Genomic DNA, 15,599 nt, shown 5'->3' with positions numbered 1-15,599 from the left:
CAAAAGCATATCTGCGTATGCAGGTAACTCACCTGAGACAAACATAAGTATAGATTTAAAAAACTTTTGCTGCAAACATAATTTTACTCTCTGCAACCCTTACTGTCAGAATTACATACTTTAAGAATACTTCATTCAAATTAGAACATCATTATAGCCACAAATCTATCATTGTTAGACATTTTCAATAATTTCATCAAACAAGCAAATATGTCATCATACTTCATATATTTCAAATCTCAGTCCTCTCCTTACTCCTTGGTGCACACCCATTTCAAATCAAATCATTCATAAATAATTGGTCACTTGCACGCCTAATACTTTGATCTCCATCTCCTTATATAACATTAGCCTTAGCCAATAGCTTAGGCCAATCCCTTAGTATTGTTGTTTGTATTCTTTGAGAGGATCAAATAATCATTTTCACACTCATTATTATCAGCCAATACCATGGTAAAGTCCTCTGGTATTCAAATTAACATGGTATGGATTTTGTACATGACTTTTTTTCACAATGCTCGCATATGTACGCGATATTGCTTCTCATGAATCACTTATACTTTCTCAAATTTTACCTTTACCATCCATTTGTCTCTAAACTAATATTCCTTTTTCCATATCACCTATCACATATGTACCATGTTGTATAAACATCCTTTACCATAATGTTGACATCTTTAGATATTAGGTTTTGCATCATGGGCAACACATTAACCATAATACCAAAAAATGGGGAGTCAGGCAATAGCTAGATCTCATGCTCCACTTCTTTCTTAGGTGGTAACCCTTTAGGCTCTCAGAACACATCCTTGTATGCCTATAAAAACTCCTCCAATTGTTGTTTATGTTTATTTCTACACCCCTCCAAGGATGCATTGCATCTTATTAACTCCTCTAGAGAATGAATTTCTCTTAAAAACTATAAAACATACTTCTTACTGGAACTGATCAATTTATTTACTTTTTTGGCACTTACCAATGAAATTTTTGACTTGCCTTTGTGCGTGTTGATGATGAACGATTTTTCATCCTTCACGTGCCAATATTGGTTGGCTCTCCTCATGAATATTGCGTCACACATGTACATGTATGGAATCCTAAACATGACTCCACATACATTAAGGGGAACCACATCTAGATCTACTTCATCAATAAAATACACACTGATAGCAAAATTTTATTGTTATAGCTCCAAATCTCACTTTTGATGTTTGTGATGTTGCACTCATGGCCTAGGGCAACCCTTCCTTCCAAACCTAGTCCAAATATTCAAAAAACAGTGTTTTACTCCCTATACGCGACATTTCCCTGAGCTAAACGCGTGTGTACGTGGGTCTGTGTATACCCAACCCGCATATATGTCTTAAAACACTTAAAAAAAAATAAAACTCCTTAATTTCGGGCGGAGATCGTAGGTTTTACCTATTGGTTACCTATTAGTGCCTGTGGACCAACTATTCCCAATGAATTCCCAACTAAAAAACTACTTTGGGAGAAGTATAAAAGGTTTCAATGGGAAGGCCTATAGGAGGAGAGAAGATAGAGAAAGATCACCCTGCTGAGATTATCCCTGACCAGGTCTGAAGATCCTTGTGCTTCCAGCACTTCCCCCATTATAGGAAACCCTTGTTTCCTTGTGCTATGATGTATTTCTACTACTTGAGATATCTTGGAGTAAGTCATGGAAGGAGTTTGTTGAACACTTGAGACTAGACGAATCTGGAGGATGGTTCTGCTTGGAGCCTGCGAAAAGAAGACTCAGGGGAAATTATTCCTTTCTGTACTTTAGTTATCTATAATAAAAGAAACACTTGTCTTGTCCCTGATATAAATCTTCTTCATGTTTATGATATCAATGTTATGATTCACATATGAATGGTTGTTTTTAATTGCATAACTAACTACCTTTCAGTATGCTATGAAGATGATTTCTTTATGATGCTTGGTCAATAGACTATTGTACTTTCTGGAATTGTTTGTTTTCTAGGTTGAAGGACTAAAAGGAACTCCAAGAGGGTTTGGACCCTAACTAGATCTTCTCAAACGAAGGAACCCTAAGTTCACCCCTCTTCACGTAGTTTGTTTATATTAGCATCATGGCTATGTAGAATGTGTGTTTCTCTTTGTAGATAACCTCTGATCTGCTAGGGTATCAACCCAAGACCCTAGGGGAATTTATCCTTTAACAGAATTGGCGACTCCACTGGGGACAATAGTATTGTTGTTCCTAGTTTGGGTTTGTTCAAGCCAATCAGGGCTCAGCTTTTTATTTGCTTGCTATCACTGTGTAGTCTGTTCCTGTAGCAACTTGAATTGTAAGCTTGATCAGTTTCTTCTGACTGTTTTTTGTTTTTTCTTGAAGTCTATTATATATGTTGTCTTTCTTGTTTACAGAAGCGTATGTACGCATGTTTCGTCAAGCTAACTCGTGTATACGCGTGTTTCCTTGACTTGAATTGCGTATACACGCCGTTGTGCACCAACACAACTACGTATATCCTAAAATTTTCAAGATTTTTCAAATGTTTTTGCTTCTGAAGATCTGTCTGTTGGTCTGAATATTTCCTGAATAGTTACTTTTCTGTGTCAGTCTTTATTTTTACAGCAAGTACATGATTTCAAACTCTTTCCGGTTGTGGAAAGTGTTGGTCTTGTTTTGTTTTGTTGCGAGCGTCATCATTTTTGTTTAAGCACACAAGATTTCTTGCTGGGAATCTTGGTTGCTCTGATCCTTCAGGGCAGGAAGATTGATCTCAATCTTTGTGTCAAATCTTGTTTTGGTGACCTTTTTGTTTGCGTGTCAAAACTACATCTTTGTGACCATCTACTTTTCTTGCTTTCCCAAAGTTGTTGATTGACACTTTCTTGAAAGTTGTCTTTTTCATCTTTTGGTCTTTGTTGCCAAGCTCTTATTACTTCTTTTGATTGTTAAGAGCATCTCGAAACACATTTTTTTGTTGTTGTTGAGTTTTCATCCATTTTGTGTTGTCAACTTGTAAAGTGTTTTGTTTCCGATTTTTCAATCATAAAGTTTCATTCTTGTTGAGAGCACTTTTGAAAAGACGTTTTTGTTTTTGCTTTTGAAGAAAACTTCTTGAAAACTTGGTTTTGCTTTCTTGAACTTTGTTTTGATTTAGTTTCTTTTTGCGAATGAAAGTGCATTTTTTGTTTGTCTTGAAACTTTCTTTTAGTGTAGAGATGAAAATGAGCATTAGCAACTCATATTCCATCTAAACATTTTAAGTGGAAAAATTGGTATTGATAAACAAGTTACTTTCATTTCTTGATTTAGAGTAGTCTTAAGTCTTGCATCAGCATGTACTCGTTGCATTAGGATAAATTTATGCATCTTTCTAGGATATCCATAGTTTTATTAACTTTTGTGAGTGTGAAGCTTGAGTAAAAGAAAAGAAAAGAAAAATTTGTTGCTTTCTTTGAAGTTTATCTGAACCTAGTAGAAATTTCTTTCATTGAAGAACAAAATGAGTGCATTTGCATAGAGTTTGGTTTTTACTAATTTCTTTTGCATCAAAACACCACAAGTTTCATTTCCATATATCCCTTGACTTAAAGAACAGCCCATTTAAAAACAAGCACTAATTAAAATACACTAATTTTTTTTTATAATTGTCATGTTAGACACACCAACAAGTTTTAGGATATTTTAGGGCCTTGGATTAGGCGAGTGGAGAGAAAACTCTCGAAGGCCATTTAAACTGTCAAACATAGGAGTCTGAATAGTGAGTGAAAATCTAATAGCATTAGGGAGACTAGGAAAGCTCTAGATCTGGGAGTTAAACATGAGGGTTTTTGAAGATAAGGAAGAGAGATACCCCCTCTCCTACATGTCGGATCTTACCTCAAGACTGTTCCACTTGGCTTCTGATACGAGTTGGTAACCTTAGTTGCTTCTCCTAGGGATCTACATAGGTGGCTGTGGAGGGGAATCCTATGGCACCTGAGGTCGACGTTGCAACTCTCAATGGTACTACTAGAGGGCACCCTTGCGAAGCTTGGGGGCTTGCACCGGCGCAGGCTATTGTTAGGAGGTCAGCGTAACTTCCTCTGTTACCTTCGCTGGTAGGATTGGGTCGTCATAATCCCAGACTATCTTCGGAAGGCCCCTTACTTCACTTTCTTGTATTTTGGTGTCCGGTCCTCATCACCCAGAGCGGAAATACTCGAAAGTTGTTTGACTGGCTGACATATTTTAGGGACTTTCTAGTGTGTGCTCTGTGCTCTTAGTTGGCCTAGCTTTCATGTTTTCTTGAGTTTTTAGCTAGAACTTAATAAAAAATTCAAAGTGGTTGACCGATCACCTAGATGGTCTCGAAGACTTCGTGGTCTTTCACCACCAAGTTTAGAGCCTTCTCCTAGAAGGCGCAGAGCTAATACTGCCGGTGGGTTTCATCCCGTGGCAGCTGACGCATTAGGGATTGATCCTCCTCTCAGGGACATTAGTGTTCAAGACAGGCCTGGTACTTCCGTAGAACAAGAGAGGAACACTCTAGTTCTTTCTTGAGTTCTCTTTCAATCAGAAGATAACATAGAGGTAGAAGAATTTCAAGAGTCGCTAGTAGCTCCGAATTCTCCCCTACCTTCTATCTATCCAGAAGTATTACAATACGTTGGGTCTCCGACGCATAGACCGTCAAGTCCAGGTCATATTACGCACTTACCATTGATGGCTACTACTGGAAGCATGGCCTCTACCACAAGTGCTACAACTATGCAGACTCCAACATCTATACAATGGGGAGGAACTATTTCCATCCCCTCTGCATCTTTATTTGGGTCTTTTGCTAGCACATCTTTAGTTGGGTCTACCTCCATTCCTTCTATGAGTGGAAATTCCCAAGCCGATGCTTTTAGTACTGGGCTTTTCCCGTTTGGCACCCATTCACAAGGTATTCCGCCAGTTCCATTTAGTGCCTCCACATCCATGATGGGTGGGTCAACTTCCTTTCAAGGTTTTCCTTTTGGAAGTGGGCATATACCACATTCCAACTCGACGATAGGATCTATGCCCTTTTCCGCTACACGACAAAGCAATAATCCCTTTCAAGCTTGGACTAACCCTGTGGTTAGTGGCATGGGAACTAGGAATCCATTTTTCGGCCAACAAGGGAATAGGCCATACTCCACAGTTAGCGTGTTTCAAAGTATTCCTCCCTTAGTTTCTACTTGGAATCCATATCAGGGGTTATCAACTCCTTATAATCCTTTAGGAGGGAGCTTCGCCGGTTATGGAGGTTTTTCAGCCGGAGTTGGTCAAACTCTGAGTTTTGCTGGATCACAACGTCTGCCTTTTGGTTCAGCTTGTTTTGTAGGTTACTTCGGGCATCCTAGTGCCTTCAAAAATCCAGACCAATATTTTCAGAACTTTGGGAACTCTGCCCAGTCTAGGTGGAATCCCTAAGGTCCTCCTAGGCTTCCTTTTTTGGCAATGTTGAACTTGCAAAATCTCATGAAAATAACAAACGATCCAATCAAATACAATCCGCCCTGGCCTCCGGTCCCAACCAAACTCCCTTCGGATATTCCAAAGTTTGAAGGAAATGGCGGTGAAGATCCGGGTGACCATGTAACCACATTCCATTTGTGGTGCTCATCAAACTCCCTTATTGATGATTCGATTAGGATGAGACTTTTTCAATGCACCTTGACTGGTAATGCGGCCAAGTGGTATGTAGAGTTGCCAAGGGACAACTTTACATCTTTCACCAACTTAGCTAATATTTTCTTAAATCATTTCCAGTTGCCTGTCCATTATGATTCCAGAACTGATCACATTCAAGAATTTAGACAGAGAAAGAGGCTCATTAAAACCGAAATTCCTCTAGAATACCGTCTCGAATGGTTTTTGAAATCTTTACAACCTAAAATCTCTAAGGATGTCTCCCTGTCCGGAGTCTATTCTGAGGAGCAAGCTATTTTTAGGGCCCAACAATTAGAGTTGATTTATTCTCAGTCTGGGATTCTACAAAAAATCTTGCCTAATGCTCCTGGGACTAAGGTTGATATAGCGAAGTCGAAGCCAGGTCCCCATGCGGATGGTATCGTTGGATCGGTAGACACAAATGCGGTGAACCTGTTGAGCCAACTGTAGCAGTTGTCTTTAGAAACTGCATCTAACAACCAGGTCACATCATCTAACCCTTCGTCTTCCCAACCCTCTTCAATTAATGCCGTCCAATCTTCCAACACCAAAAGAAATCAAAATTCCAATGGGAAGAAGAAAGGCTAAGGTAAGAAAAAGAGTCAAGATGAGAAGACTAAGGCAAATAAATCTGCCAACAATGCTGGTGGTGGTGGAAATGAGTCTAGAAAGAAAGTCAAGTTTCCATGGAAGTTATGCAGTGGAGACCATTTAACTCATCTCTACCCAAAGATTCAAGATGCTCAGCGCTTGTTAGGGTAGCAAGGGACTTCTAGCTCTCAAGCTGTGTTAACCAACCCTTTTCCCCAAGGGCAGCAACTACTTGCTAGCGCTAATTCAAACCCTAGTACCTCTGCTGGGGGAAACCAAGAAGGGGAAAATCATCAAATGTTTTCATGATGGGTTATAATGTCCATGTGGCCACTCAGTCATGTGATTACGGTGAAGCTAAAACTTCCAAGGATAAATCTCTTCCCAAAACTACCAACCCACTTCATATTGAGCGACCCTCTATCGAGAATATACCATGGATACTGAAAGGTTTTGCTAAACGCGCGACTACCAACCCTAATCTTAGGGCAGCCCAGAATTACTCCATTATTGAGGATTTGGCTCAGAGTCCATGTGCTATGTCTGCTTTAGAGGTGCTCCAGTCGTGTCCCGCTCAAAGAAGCGCCTTACTGTCGGCAATGGGGGCAGTGGATCCAAATAATTCTTTAGCTCTCACTTTTGATATGCATAATGTCAAAAAGATACTTCCTCATCATATGGCTATAAAGTCTACCTATCGGAAAACTAATATTTTTCGAATGGTTATAGATGAGGGAGCTTCCACATGTGTCATGTCTATGTCATGTTGGAAGGCCATTGGATCACCTTCAGTTGTTCCTTCACCTACCCTCTTGACAGCGTTTGATGGTCATTCTCATAGGCCATACGAGATTATCTCGGCCTTTCCTATATGTGTTGGATGGAAGGTAGTTGATATCGAAGTAGAAGTCATCAATGCTAACCTAGATTACAATCTCCTCTTAGGAAGGAACTGGATATACGAAATGGATGTCTTTGTTTCGACCTTGTTTCATGTCATTTGCTTTCCTCATGAGGGGAAAATTGTTAAGTTTGATCAATTGGATTATTCTCCAGTTGATCCTCGAGCAACTTCGGACTCTACTGTTCCTTTAGTGGATAACCCCCATCCGCCTACTAAGAATCTAAGAGTCGGGATGTACTCTTCATTGATGGGTACATTTGATCTTTCCCCTCCTACGACTAGAATAGATACAATTTCATCCTCCAGGGACCCTTTATGGAAAGAGTACATTCAAGCTCATTATTTTTCGGATACGAGAGCCTTATCTTCATCTACAACCACATCAAATGATGGCAAGGTGGGTGGAATAGAATCTCTTACGTCTACGGTAGAGCCTAGATGTGAATCTATCAGTAACTCTGCAGACAACCCTCTTACTCCTTCCTCAGAGAAAGAGTTAGATGGTGATGTGGCTCATATTTGGACCTTTGATTCCACTTCTGCGTTGGATTACTTAGATATTGTTTTTCCATCAGACGAAGCGATATTCGAAGCAATGACAGTAGTAGATCGACTTTTAGAAGATTTACATCATCATTCATGTTTTCGTCCTCCTTTGCATGAAGTTGAATCTAGGTCCTCCAGTTTGACTAGCGATGTTTGTACGGTTCCTTTGGCTCCAACACAGTTATTTGCTGAAGGAAGTATATTGATTGGTTCGATAATTGTACCGATAAACATACCTAGGAGCGAGTGGGCGGAGCCCCCTAACAGGCTCTACCTTAAGAAGTACTTTGCTTAGCAGCTAGGCAATGACTTCTTTGTACAGTATGTATATTTGTACATATCTCATCGAGAGTTTTTGATATCGACACTTTTTGGTCTGCTATGGTAGGTGTTGATGGATGACTTGGTCTATTTTGGATTCACCGATAGTGCTAGTCGGCACACTCGGAACCTCGCTTCCGCAGCTTGGGTACTCTACTATCCAACTGGTCAATTGATGGTGTCAAGGGGAGTATGCATTGGTCCTACTTCAAATAATATGGCTGAGTATACTACCATCATTAATTGACTATCTAAAGCAATTTCTCATGAAATCAATTCGTTGGTAGTCTATCTTGATTCACAACTGATAGTGTCACAACTGAATAACATTTATCAGGTAAGGGATCCATGTTTATATCGCCAGTATTTAAGGGTGAGGTTGTTGCAAATATCATTTACTTACATTAATTATTCGCACATTCCTAGATCTCATAATTGGTTAGCTGATTCTATCGCTAATCAAGCATTAGACTGGCACATCAATCATTCATCACAATAAAAGTAAACATCAAAAATTTAAATGTATATATATATATATATATATATATATATATATATATATATATATATATATATATATCATAAAACATCTCGAGTGTACATAGGTGTGTCCAAAATAACATACAAAATTGGGACTCAAATGCCCATAATCATGTCCAGTACATCTAATGCCCTGGCTCAGGATGAGCAGCTAAGTAGGCAACTATTGCGTTGCCCACTGTTATAGACATTTTTGTGCCTTACAGCTATAAGCATGAAATGTCCATAAACCAAGGGATCCTAAGTCCCTAAAGATGTTGTTCCAGCTCCTAAAGAAATAAGGTCAACAAATTACAGCTTCTCCCAGAAGTTCTCCACCAGAAACTGCTCAAAACTAGTCAAAACAGGATCATTTCAAGTGCTCCACTAGCTGGCTGCGTTGCAAAGCACCCAAATACACTGGCTAGGTGCGTTGCAACGCACTTGAATGCACTACCAAGGTGTGTTGAGCGGGAAATGACAAGTGGCAGAATCATTCAACGAGGTGGAGAGACAATGGAAGCTTCCAGAATCTTCTCCAATGACACTTGCCTCACTGAATTCGACCAGTGATGAGTAAGAGGCTCTCAGTCTCCAAGTGGAAGCAAGAACTGACAGAGGGAAGCCACTAATCAACTCATGGGATGACTCATCCTCTTTGCATACATCTATATATGGATCCCTCACCAAGAGATCTAAAGGCTGGAATTTTGTACATTGCAGAGAATTGCTGTTGGTTTTGTGATTGACATCAGAGTATTGGGTGATTTATGCTTTGTTGGAGGTGAAGAAGGGATTCTATGCTGGGAGGCTGATGCTGGATTAGGACTCATCGGTTGTAACTCCTCCTGGATCTTCTTGTTTTATCAATAAAACTACTTAAGTTTCTCCTACATGCTTGTATATCTGATGTGTGTTATATTTGTATGTTTAGCTTAAATCTGATCCTAAGCTTTTTATGAACATAAATCTATGTCTTTGTGTAGTTTCTCTCTTCTGTGAACTTGCAGGAACTTGGTGACGCTGGGCAAGTGAGGGAGCAGATCGGTGGAAGCTGGCAAAGAGAGGATAGATTGGATCGAACAACTAGCGTAAGACACAGGTCGGTTCATCTTAATCATCTTCGTTTATAGTTCATAAAGAAGAATACAAGAGTAGTTTTCCTTGTTTGTCTCTGAGGTCACTGTCACAACCCTGTGGGATAGGGTCGTTCTGAATAGACACTTTTCCCGAAAACACCCACACGCCTAAGAGTGCGAACCCAGTCTCGTGGCATGCCAACCACATGACGCTGCATATCTACAGCGAGGTCCTCTACTACTGCCATCGTTACTCGGTGAGTTAGTCTCACCAAGTGTCGTTGAACTGTGTGTAGAAGTTGCTCTGTATCTGTAGCCGCCTCTTCGGCTCCTCGGCCACGACGTCCTTGCCGTGGGAACCCATCTGGTTGTACCATCCCAATATCTGGAACATGATCATCATATTAATCATTTGAATCCTATCAAAAATATTTTTTCAAAATTCATTATTTGAAAAATCACAAAAAATCATAAAATCAAAAAACACTTACCTATGTCGCCCCATGCTACGGTCGGTGGTAATACAAGATTGGGATCTCCTCAGAAGTCCAACCCAGCATAAGGGTAGTCATCTATGGCATGATCTTCTGCTCGCACCAGTAGAAGAAGTCATCATCAAATGTAGTCCGTGGGACGTCCCCACCTCCTAGATGTTTCATCAAGTCAGCCCACCTACCCATTCATGGATCTCGTGGGGTGCTGATCGAAACTGGCACTCTGGGACGAAGTGCTGGGACTCTCTCAAAAAAGAAAGAGCACAAGATAGTTCCGTATCCGAAGTTTTTGTTCTGTCCCTTCTTAATAGAAGTAAGCTGGCTCTTCAGGTTGGTGAGAAGAGGAGTACACCAATCGAATACAGTGGTGAGAGAGTCGACTGCCAAGCTCATGGCTAGCCATGATGTCTGATGCAAAGAAGCTGATCCATTCACTCTAGCTATGCTGAACAAGATTATTCTCAACAATAGACTCTCCACATGTTTGATTGGAATTTGACTTCCAACCTTTTTAGGATGTCCCAAGCAGTAGATATGAACGTAGTCCTCGATCGAGAGACTGCCTCGAGACCTTCCCGTGGAATGTACCACCTCTCCCCTCCAAGAAAGGCCAGTGATGAAATAAATATCTTCAACTTCTATTCTGAGTGGCATCTAGTTAATCATAAACGAATCACCCTCGATGCTTCAGTAGTGAATGAGCATTTCGAGCAGGCGATTGTTTGCTTTCATATTTGGAAATTTAATGAACTTTAGCAAACCGCATCCCTGTAACACATCCAAAGAATTAGGATCGTTCATAACCTCATCATCCACTGAGGTATGCTCTCTTTCTCACCAAGTGACTGGCATCCTGAAGAAAAAATGATTTTAGACCATTAGTTTTTTTGTTTGAAATGTTCGCGGAGTATACGCGGGTCCATTTTACACACAGTTGCATGTAGGGCCTGCGTATACGTGGGTTTCATATATACAACCCGTGTATACATCGCGACGAAATTTTTGGCAAAAATTCAATGGTAAAACTTAAATTAAAAATTCTAAAACTAGTCACAATTGAATGTAAGACGTGTTTAAGGGTTACCTAGTGATTTTGAAAGGATCTGAACGGTTGAATTTGGCATATGGAAAAGTTGGATTCTTTTTCTCCACTCCTTTGCTCTCAAAACCAAATGGGGAAAATGGTGAGTCCAAAAACTATTTTATAGGCTTTGAAAATGCAAAATTTTTCAAAACTTGATTTTGTTTGGTCTCATGTAACTTTTAACTTGGGATCTTGGAATGTCGAGAATGGTTTGATTTTCAGGACATTTTGGACGCTTTTTCGACAGTTTCGAGACAATTCCATGACTGTTGACCCATCATGGTAGGTATCATTTTCTCACTGACATATAGGTTAGGGAAGCCATTTTTCCATTGCATTATGCATACTAGCCTCCATTTGTTGATACACCTACCATAGGGTCGATCCCATCATGTTATGATTAGTAAACCACCTTCACTCGCTAATTTTTTTTTTTAAAAATGATGACACGATGGTAGAGCCATCCTTTTCATGGGCATCGTAGTTAGCACCTCACTGACATTTGTTGCCCATGCTACTTCGATCTGAGTAGGCCTGGGAGTCCTCTGTAGTCCCGCCATGACTTATGCCATGAAGACTCATTCCTCTTGGCTTCTTCACTTCGTTTTGGCCTTATACCCTAGAGGCTCCTTGCTATTGAGTTGTACTACTACATTGCATTTTGACCATTTGCACCCTTTTTGGCCTTAAGCCGACTTCACTTGGACTCGTGTTTAAGCCAACTTTTGACCATGACTACTGTGAAATCAAAATTTCATGCCCTTGCCTTCTGCAACTTGACACACCTTGATCCATGGAAGGAACACACCTTTGAGTGTCTTTGACCAGCTTTCGCCTCCCTGCATTGAGCATAGGAATGTTCCAATCCCACGAACTAGATCATCTGTTTAACCAACACTTGTTCTTTCCACTATACTATAGCATTCTTTTATTCTTTTTCCAGCTTAAAGAAAAATACAAAAAATTTATATATTCCAAAAAAGAGCGGGAACGGGACAATATTTCCACTTATTGTTGGCAGCTAGAGTCAGTCATGTCGCCCTTGAACGAAGCACTCAAAACAAAGTCTCCTCCATTTGGGCGGGATTTAGTTTGACTTAGGTATGCCTTGACCTTGTTATTGAGTCAGTTCTCCCCCAATTGGTTATCTCTTCCAATCATATGGAGGGTTCGTTTGTGCCTCCTGCATGGCGAACCTATATAGAGTCATCATATGCTGCCACATAGTCACATTGAGTCATGCTTTTGTTCAAGGGAAGTTAACCTGAGTCGGCCTCTCTGCAGTGTCTCTTGACTCAATTTTCAGTCAGCCATCCCTAGTTTTCAATGTCTTGTCTATCATCACATCAGCTATATTGGTCCTTTACTCGTGTCGGTTTGAGAAGGTCCCCATTGACTTCTTATTGGCGGGTCTTGTCCTTATCGACTACGACTCATTGCTCTGGGGCAAAGATCTAGAGTCCATTTGGCAGTACCTTGGGGTTTGCAGTCATTAGTGGCATATATTTTGCTATCGATAGTGGGAAACCATCATTGTCTCATGATTGATAGATTCTTACAGGTGTTCGACTCCAGCTCATCTATTAACACTTGTTAGATTGTACTGGGTACCTTGACGCTCATTATCATTGTTGGTGAGTAGTCTCGCGTTTGTTAACAGTATACATCAATGACCAGTAATCAAATGATTTCTCACATGGTCGACTCCAAATCATTTATTCCAATGGTGTAGAAATGTACCACGGCGGTCGATGAAGACCTCAGGTTGCATCAACATTCATTGGGTCACTTGACAGTTGTTCCTATTGCTGCTAGTTGATACCACTCTACCTTATATGTTGCAGTCATTCATGGCGACATTCTATATGCTGGCACTTGAGTTTGCAGTGTAGTACCATCTTACTCCATCATGTTCATTTGGTACCTTTTGGGATCAGTCTTTGATATCAATGATCCAGTTCATTCTTCAGCATCATTAACATTCTTATATGTGATATTCAGACATGTACTTGTTCAATCATGATCAGATGATCCATTATGTATTTTCCAATTCTTTATACTTGTATACTTAGTGGATCCACTTGTACTTGATATGCGGACATGCTTTACATTCTCTGAGCATGGGTATGCCCGCCTCAGACAGTGTTTCTTTCTGATCTCCTTTTGTGGCTTGGCAGGCTGAACTCTAGTGAAGTCCTTCTCAGTTTTGGCAGATTTCCTTTCCATGTACTTTCTTAATACATTTCGGCCATCATGTACCAGGCTTTCTGACCTCATATATTAGGGGGCATCTGTTATAGCTCCAAATCTCACTTTTTATGTTTGTGATGCTGCACTCATGGCCTAGGGCAACCCCTCCTTCCAGACCTGGTACAAATATTCAAAAAACAGTGTTTTACTCCCTATACGTGATATTGCCCTGAGCTAAATGCATGTGTACATGGGTCTATGTATACCCAACCCGCGTATATGTCTTAAAACACTTAAAAAAAATTAAAACTCCTTAATTTCGGGCGGATATTGCGGGTTTTACCTGTTGATTACCTATTAGTGCCCATGGCCCAACTGTTCCCAACGAATTCCCAACTAAAAAACTACTTTGGGAGAAGTATAAAAGGCTTCAATGGGAAGGCCTAAAGGAGGAGAGAAGATAGAGAAAGATCACTCTGCTAGGATTATCCTTGACCAGGGCTAAAGATCCTTGTGCTTCCAGCACTTCCAACATTACAGGAAACCCTTATTTTCTTGTGCTATGATGTCTTTCTACTACTTGAGATATCCTGGAGTAAGTCATGGAAGGAGTTTGTTGAAGGCTTGAAATTAGACGAATCCGGAGGACAGTTCTGCTTGGAGCCTGTGAAAGGAAGACTCAAGTGAAATTATTCCTTTATGTACTTTAATTATCTATAATAAAAGAAACACTTGTCTCGTTCCACATATAAATCTTCTTCATGATTATGATATCAATGTTATGATTCACATATGAATTGTTGTTTTTAATTGCATAACTAACTACCTTTCAGTATGCTATGAAGATGATTTCTTTATGATGCTTGGTCAATATACTGTTGTACTTTTTGGAATTGTTTGTTTTGCAGGTTGAAGGACTAAAAGGAACTCCAAGAGGGTTTGGACCCTACCTGGATCTTCTCAAACGAAGGATCCCCAGGTGCACCCCTCTTCACGTAGTTTGTTTATATTAGCATCATGGCTGTGTGGAATGTGTGTTTCTCTTTGTAGATAACCTCTGATCTGCTAGGGTATCAACCCAAGACCCTAGGGGAATTTATCCCCTAACATTTATACTATTTTTTTACCTTTAATTCTGCATCCTTATTTACCCAGCCCAATGGATATGGGTTTGGATGATTAGTGAATTCCAGGTCAAACTTCTTGGCAAGATTTGTTGCATTGAGATTCTCTCGCAATCCTATGTCAAATAGAGCATCAATATTTAACATCTTGTCTTGTATCTTTATATGGAAGAGTTTGGTCATTTATTTCTCTTCTTGTTGTTGAAGGCTACTCAGATTCACCTCCTTCTACACTGATTTATAAATGATCTTGTCATCCACATATAAGTTTCTTTCAACTTGTTTTCTCTAATTAGTGGTAATGAGATTCTTCTTCTTATTATCTTTCTTCTTGTTCTTCGGGTTTATATCTGGATGCAACTTCCATCACTTATCCTCTATATGGCCATCAATATTGTAGTAGCTCCTAGTATCTTTACACTAGTGCACTGTGCCTACTATCTTTTTATCATATACCCATTTTTGTTTCTTCATCCCCTCCTTAGAAGCATATTGCTTCTCCTTTTGCTTTGATACACTTGATTTTGCTCTCTTTAGGCCTATGTTTTCTAGGTATTCCAGCTATACACAAGCCTCATCCACTAATTTGGTCTTAAACAACATCACTTTCTCATGCAGATGGCAGTGCAAACCCCAAAAATAATGGAGGAGTATATCTGGGTTCCTTGGAGAGATAACCAACATTATAGCCATCTTTCTAAATTTTGTGGTGTACTCCTACACACTTTTTCTCGATGTTTTCCTGAAGTAATGCCATCGGATCTGCTAGTCCTCCTCGTAACTAATGGGATGAGAATATGACTTAATGAGGGTTTTGAAATCCTCCCGCTTAGTTATTAGAGGTTCTCCCCCCAACCTCAGGGTTTCCATGTGGCTCTCCCACCAGGTCAATGCATGGCCCTCTAACTTCAGTCACATGAATGAGATATTTTTCCCTTCCTCGATCTGATGGACACCGAAATAAAATTCCATTTGTTTCAACCAGTGGTTCAGAGTATCAATCTTTCCATGGTACGACTTGATACTGACTTTTTCTTCCATTTTAGAAAAGGACTGTGATTTGTTCACAAAACTGGAACTAAGTTGAT

The sequence above is a fragment of the Pinus tabuliformis genome, chromosome 7 (genome assembly GCF_031772625.1).
Source record: "Pinus tabuliformis cultivar Carrire ecotype Pingquan chromosome 7, CPIR1, whole genome shotgun sequence".
NCBI lineage: Eukaryota > Viridiplantae > Streptophyta > Pinopsida > Pinales > Pinaceae > Pinus > Pinus tabuliformis.
Note: the sequence above shows the minus strand (reverse complement) of the source record.